Raw genomic sequence first — 6981 nt, forward strand, 5'->3', positions numbered from 1 at the left:
CAATCTACTTCCGAAAACCAACCATTGGAGTCGATTCGATGGGTAATTTTTTTTGTTGTTTTTGTTTTTACTGTTTGCCCAGGACAAAACTGCTATTCCACGTTTTACCACTAGGGGGTAACATTTAAAATTTTGTTTTGGCCCAAAATGACTGCCATGGAGTCAATGCCAACTCATAGCAATTCTACAGGACAGGGTAGAACTGCCCCATAGTGTTTCCAAAGTTGTAAATCTTTACAGAAGCTGACTGCCACATCTTTCTGCCGAGGAGCAGCTGGTCGGTTCCAATAGCCGACATTTGGATTAGCAGCTCAGTGCTTAATCACTGTGCCACTAGGGATCGTTTTGGCCCCTAATAGAGTAACTTACATACTTAGAAAGAAAAAAAAAAAAACCTCTATTGTCATTTCAAGTTAACATGATTGTGCATGTTATTAATTTAAGTATAGTGTAGCATGAGCTCCATGTAATATTACATCTTCCTTTGGTAACTGAGGTATTCTCAATGCTCTATGGCCATTATTCTCACCCTCAGTTTTTTGTTTGTTTAGGACTAGGATATGTATATAGAGTGAATACAATAAAGACCTTAATGTGTGCTTGTCCCTAAATGTAATTCCAATTTTTCCTAAAAATAGACTGCAACAAAAAATATGGTTAATCTCGATGACTGCCCTGACAGGGAGTGCAACGGAGAGCCCCTGAGGGAGCAGGAGAGCAATGGAATGCAGATCCCAAATTCTCATAAAAAGACCAGACTGACTGAGACTAGAAGGACTCCGGAGGTTATGGTCCCCAGACCTTCTGCTAGCTCAAGACAGGAGCCATTCCCAAAGCCAACTCTTCAGACAGGGATTCGACTGGACTATGGGATAAAAAATGATACTGGTGAAGAGTGAGCTTCTTGGATCAAGTAAACATATGAGACTATGTTGGCTTCTCCTGTCTGGAGGGGAGATGAGAGAGCAGAGGGAGTCAGAAGCTGGCTAAATGGAAATGAAAATAGAGAGTCAAGGAAAGGAGTGTGCTGTCTCATTAGGGGGAGAACAATTAGGAGTATATAGCAAGGTGTGTATAAATTTTTATATGAGAGACTGACTTGATTTGTAAACTTTCACTTAAAGCATAATAAAAAATTTTTTAAAAATATGGTTAATCTATGTTTCCATGGAATGGTTTTTGTTAAAAGAATATAACAGTGTCTTAGCTAATAATTTCTTCGGTCTTGCTCTTCATAGAGGGAATGCTTTCCTTCTGACCTTGTAGAAGGTGTTGCAGTGTTTTATTTCCCACAATTTAGCCTAAAGAGCTGAAGTTTGCCTTAGACATCAGCTAGTCCAGCCCTTCATATTATGAATGGAGAATATAAGACTCACAATGTTAAATGCCTCCCCAGAGAAATGGCAAGAGCAGCCACTTTAACTTGTCTTTTGGGGGGTCATAAGTCTTTTTTTCTTCTTAAGGCATAGCAGGCTTCTACAAGAGCCCCAGCAGAATCTACACAGTTGGGTGTGAGTTTAAGGCCTGCACACACACATTCCCTCAACATCATTTATTGAGTATTTACAATATGAGATACGTCAGAGAGTATGAGGATATTGTTGAATTAGACACGATTATTGCCCTTTAGGAGCAGCTATTTGGATTTCTAAAGAGCTCATGCGGGAGAAAAACAGCCAGAGCTTTTGTGTATAATCCATGTTCTTCACTCTGTAAGGAGAATGAGGCTGATGCTTTTTTCCTTGTGTCCAGTTGCATTTGACAAAATGAGGTGTTTTCTCACCTGAGGGTAATACAAACTGCATTTATGTTCAGTACAAAAAAGGTTTCAAGTCACAAATTCCCTTTATCCCCAACACTCATCTTCATGGAGAGCAAAACTGGCTCCACTACATTCTAAAAGGAAAAAAGAGTGCTTATGGGAAATTTGTGATTAAATAATAATTTTAAAAATCAGCTGCTTTTGAGTCAACTCTGATTCATGGTAACCCCATATGTGTCACAGTACAACTGTGCTCTGTAGGGTTTTCAATGGATGACTTTTTGGAAGTACATCACCATGCCATTCTTCTGAGGTACCTCCAAGTGTACTTGAATTGCCCACCTTTCAGTTAGCTGCTAGGTGCGTCAACTATTTGCAGGGACTTCAAATAGAGTGGTACAAATAATAGGTGGCTTAAATCCTTTCAGGAACAAATACATAAACCTATGAATTTACTGCCCTGTGGTTTTGCAATAGCTTTTCTGACTTTTTGTGGTAACCTCATGGCAATCTCACAAGAGGTGGGGCAAACCCATGGCACGTGGATGACTGCACTAGCAAAGAGCCATTTCCTTTTCTGCTGGCCTTTTGGTTCTCTAACAGGCTGTGGGCTGAGGTCCAGGCAGGGCAAATAAACACAGTAACAGCAAATGTAAAGCCAAACCTTCTGGAGCAGGCTGCTGATGGTTTTACAGCATCTATTTTTATCCTAGCCCATAATGAAAGAAAGGGGCATGGAGCCAGAAGGCAATGTGGGTGATTGGCTGAGTAGTTAATAGTCCATTGAGTGGATTTAATTTCTAAGTAAGAGATTTGTGCATTTTCTTTACAAGTCCACTGAGTTGTGATCTTAAGAGGTTTTGCATGTTCTATGAATTGTCTCATTTCTTTCTACCCATCCTTACCTTGGGAGTTAGAAATGAAGTGAATTGTGGGAGAAGGTTAAAGCATGCATCAAGCTGTGTTAGTTTCTCTAGTCCTGTCCTTTTCAGATTCAGTGTTTGGCTTTGCAGTGCAGTCAGAGTCTAGATGAGTGATAGCCAATATCCTTTTGCAGATGGCAGGTTGGCTGGGAGGAGAAGGAGAAGAGAGAGAGTAAGTAGAAGAATGAGGAGAGTTGTGTGGGAGGGGATCCAACCCCACAGGGAGAGACTGGCAATGGGGCCAGGCGAGGACCGTGGGAGACAGTGGGTCCCCCCAGCAGAATGGGCTTCTTCCTTTTTCCTTGTGTCCAGTTGCATAAAACTGACCCCCTCACAATGCTACCAGATGGAGTTGCTCTGAGAAAAGATAAGCTCTTCTGAGAGCACCTTTTTCATAAGAGAAAACCTGAGTTTCTTTAAACACAAGCCATATGGCTGTGCCTCACGATAAATTATCTAATTGTTCTTCTGTCTGCTCATCTTCTAAAGATGGTTTTAAGTTGGTGCCCCGGTGACACTTGTGAGAATGGGGTGAAATAGTTATTCCGAGAAGTGTGCAGCAGAGTCCAAGTTCCGTAAGACCATTGGGAAGAAGGTAGCAGCCAGAGGAATGCCAAGGGCCTTTGCCTATAAGGATACATTGTCTTTTTTCTCTAGAGTTACCTAAATAGAAAATACTGTGAAGTCAATTAAATTTCATCAATTCATGAATTATTTGCATTCATTTGTCAAAAACAGCTTTTTAGATACTATTTCATTTAACCGATTCTTATGGTAGTTTTTAACATGATAAAATAAAAATAGATAAGTGGAGACAAGTAAAAATAAAGGTGAAAAAATAAAGCCAGAGGTAAAGTTAAAATGTAAAATGTACACCAGAAGATCACATACAGTGGCTAAGATTTAGGCCATAAATTGGGTTCTGAGTCTTCAAAGTAAAGAAGGAAATGATCAGTTGCTAAATATTCACAGCATCCATTAGATTAAAAAAAAAAAAAAGGAACTGGTTGATCCGGGGAACACAACTCTTCCTGTACTGATTCATGATAAATTTTTTCACTGTATGATGTGGGTACTGACATTCATCAGAACATCTTCACAACAACTGTTGTCGCTGTTAAATACCGTCAAGTTGATTTTGACTCATAAAGACACTACAGGACAGAGTAGAACTTCCCCATTGGGTTTCCAAGGAACAACTGGCGAATTCAAACTGCTGACCTTTTGGTTAGTAACCCAGCTCTAAACCACTGTGCCACCAGGGCTCTCACAACAAATGTAGTGGTTACTTTTGTGCAACGACTTAAAATGTCCTCCCACAAGAACAAGAGTCTAATGTCAGAGATTCAATTCTTAAAAAGCAAAGGGACTGAGGAGTTTTGCTTTCGTTTGGCAGGTAAAAAGCCACAAAGATCATTACTCTTTTCTTAACAATGAGAAAAGCCAAAAAATCTACAAAATCCTTTGCTTTACTCTACAGACTCCAAAAGAAAGGGCCTTGTCTCTATAAGGATGCATTTATTTCAGTGTTGACGGTAAAGCAAACACCATAAAATCAATTTAATTTTGCTAATTCATTTATTAATGTTTTCACTTGTCATAAATTGCTTTATAGATACTATTTTGTTAAAAAAAAATTATAATGCCACCGAAAAAGGGGTAGAAGCAAAAATTATCTCTCTTTAAGGGCTGGGTAACGGGCAGAGGCAGAAAGCTGGCCTGCCCTCACCATGAACCCTGCACCGAGTACCAAGCAACAAGCATCAGCAGCCTACTGTAGGGGGAGGGGCAGGGACCGCCCCAGTCCCAGGTAAAGTTCATGGATGCTGAGGGAGGGGTGGAAGCAAAAGCTGTCTGCCCTGAGGGGAAGGCAGGAAACCACCCGGGTCCAGAATCCTGCAGTGATACAAAGAGGTCTGCTGCTACTAGGGGTGTGGGGAATGAGGAGCAGGAGTGCTGAGAAATCTCCACCAATGCAGCCCAGGCTCAAATGGCCTGTATAAGACTGAGGCTGGGGCGGGAGAACCGATAAACCACACCATCTCCACCACATAGCTTCATCAAAATCATTTGCTGTAGAGTTAACTTCCACTCACGGTGACCTTGTGTGTGTCGGAGTAGAACTGTGCTCCGTAGGCTTTTTAATGGCTGTAATCTTAGAGAAGTAGACCGTCAGGACTCTCTTCTGAGGTGCCTCTGTGAACCTCCACACAGCTTACACTGAGTAATAAGCAACAGCTGTCTACCACTGGGAGACCTCCTCTGAGGCACAGGCATGCAGGGTCTGCTGAGAGCTGAGGATAGAGGAGAAACAATGCATAATCCCTCTGCCACTCAGGCTTCACACTAAGCTCAAGGCAGCATCAGCCCATCACTGGGGGAATTTGAAATGTGTAGTTCGTAGTAAGTAAATACTACAAAACAAAACCCAAACCCGTTTCAATTCCTGAGTTATTGATTATCAATAATTATTAATTATAAAAAAATCAATTGATTGATATTATTAATCTTATTTATTGATAACAATAAATATTATTAGTTAATTGACATTAATTATTAATAGTCAGCTACTGAGTTATTGATTCAACCCTGCTCCTCTCCTCTCACCAATGGCTGAAAGCAAAGGTAAGCTTAATTTTAGGTGTAAACACTATTTACTCCAGCCTCTACTGTTCTTTTATACATTATATGAAAGTCTTGTATTTAATAAAAAATTATGAAACACACACACACAAAGGAAAAAACATGATCCACTCTCAAGAGATAAACAGTCAACAAACCTAAACAAAGAGGTGGCCCAGATGTTAGAACTATCAGACAGGGACTTTAAAATAACTATGATTAATATATTAAAGGACCTAGAGGAAAAGGTGGATAACGTGTATGGACAGAAGAGGAATATCAACAGAAAGATGAAACTAAAGCATTCACACAGAAATGCTAGTAAAAAAAACCCTAAAATATCGAAGATGAAAATTTATTTGATGAGCTTAGCAGCCTGAACACATCAGAGGAAATAATCAATAAATTTGAAGATAGGCTAATAAAAATTACCCAAAATGAAATAGAGGGAAAAAAAGTGTGATGAATGGATTATTATTAAAAGTATGAAGTATGTGTAATTGGAGTCCCAGAAGAAAGAGAGAGAAAATGTGGCAGAAGAAATATTTTAGGAGATAATAGTTATGAATTTTTCCAAAACTTCTAAAAGACCACACACCACAGATCCAAAAAACTCAGAGAAATCCAAGCAGGATGAATAAAACAAATACAGAAACGAACACCTACACATTTCGTAGTTTAACTGCTAAAACCAAAGAGAAAGGGAAAATTTTGAAAGCATGGTGTAGTAATAGGAACTGGATTTACAACTAAAATACTAGAAAAAAATAGATGAAAAAAAGTTTTTTGACATTGAAAACCAGTGCCTGAGAGTGGTTCCTGAGCAAAGACAGACATGATTGTCCCAGCTTACTGACTAGAGAGAGTTTTGAAGCCACAGCACAGGGAGGGAAACCCAGAGGCTGGCTGTCTCCGCAAGCTGACAAGATCAGAGTTGATGATTTGGCAAAGCTAACGTGGCTAGAAGCCAAGGTGGCAGAGGGATCTGGAGGGATCTGGGAAGGCTTCACAGAGGCAGTAAAATAAGCTTCATGATGTCCATTATAAAATTGGAGAGTATTTTAATGGTAGGGAAAGTTCCCCATATGTTTAGTTGAAAATTTGGGATAGAAAATCTCCATACCTTCTGTACAGTGGCCATTAGGAAATTCTGTCTAATCTTTATTTAGGGAAACCCTGGCAGAGTATTGATCAAGAGCTACGGTTGCTGACCAAATGGTTGGCAGTTCAAATCCACCAGGTGCTCCTTGGAAACTCTATGGGGCAGCTCCACTCTGTCCTATAGGGTCGCTATGAGTTAGAATTGACTCAACAGCAACGGATTTTTTTTTTTTAACCCTTATTTGGAACCCTGGTGGTGCAGTGGTTAAGAGCTCAGGCTGCTAACCAAAAGGTCGGCAGTTGGAATCCAACAGCTGTTCCTTGGAGAATGTACAGGGTAGTTCTATTCTGTCCTATAGGGTCGCTATGAGTCGCAATCAACTTGATGGCAATGAGTTTTTTTTTTTTTTTTAAATCCTCCTTTGGCTGTCTCAACCAGGCTGACATCTACTCTTCCCCCACACACCAAAGCATTCCCTTCCCAAGTTCACAGGAGTTTTTCCTGTTCCAGGAATACTGACACCATTCTTTACTTCTTATTGGCAGAATTATTAGCAGAGCCTAATGGGGCTT

This window comes from Elephas maximus, chromosome 26, assembly GCF_024166365.1.
Source record: "Elephas maximus indicus isolate mEleMax1 chromosome 26, mEleMax1 primary haplotype, whole genome shotgun sequence".
Lineage (NCBI taxonomy): Eukaryota > Metazoa > Chordata > Mammalia > Proboscidea > Elephantidae > Elephas > Elephas maximus.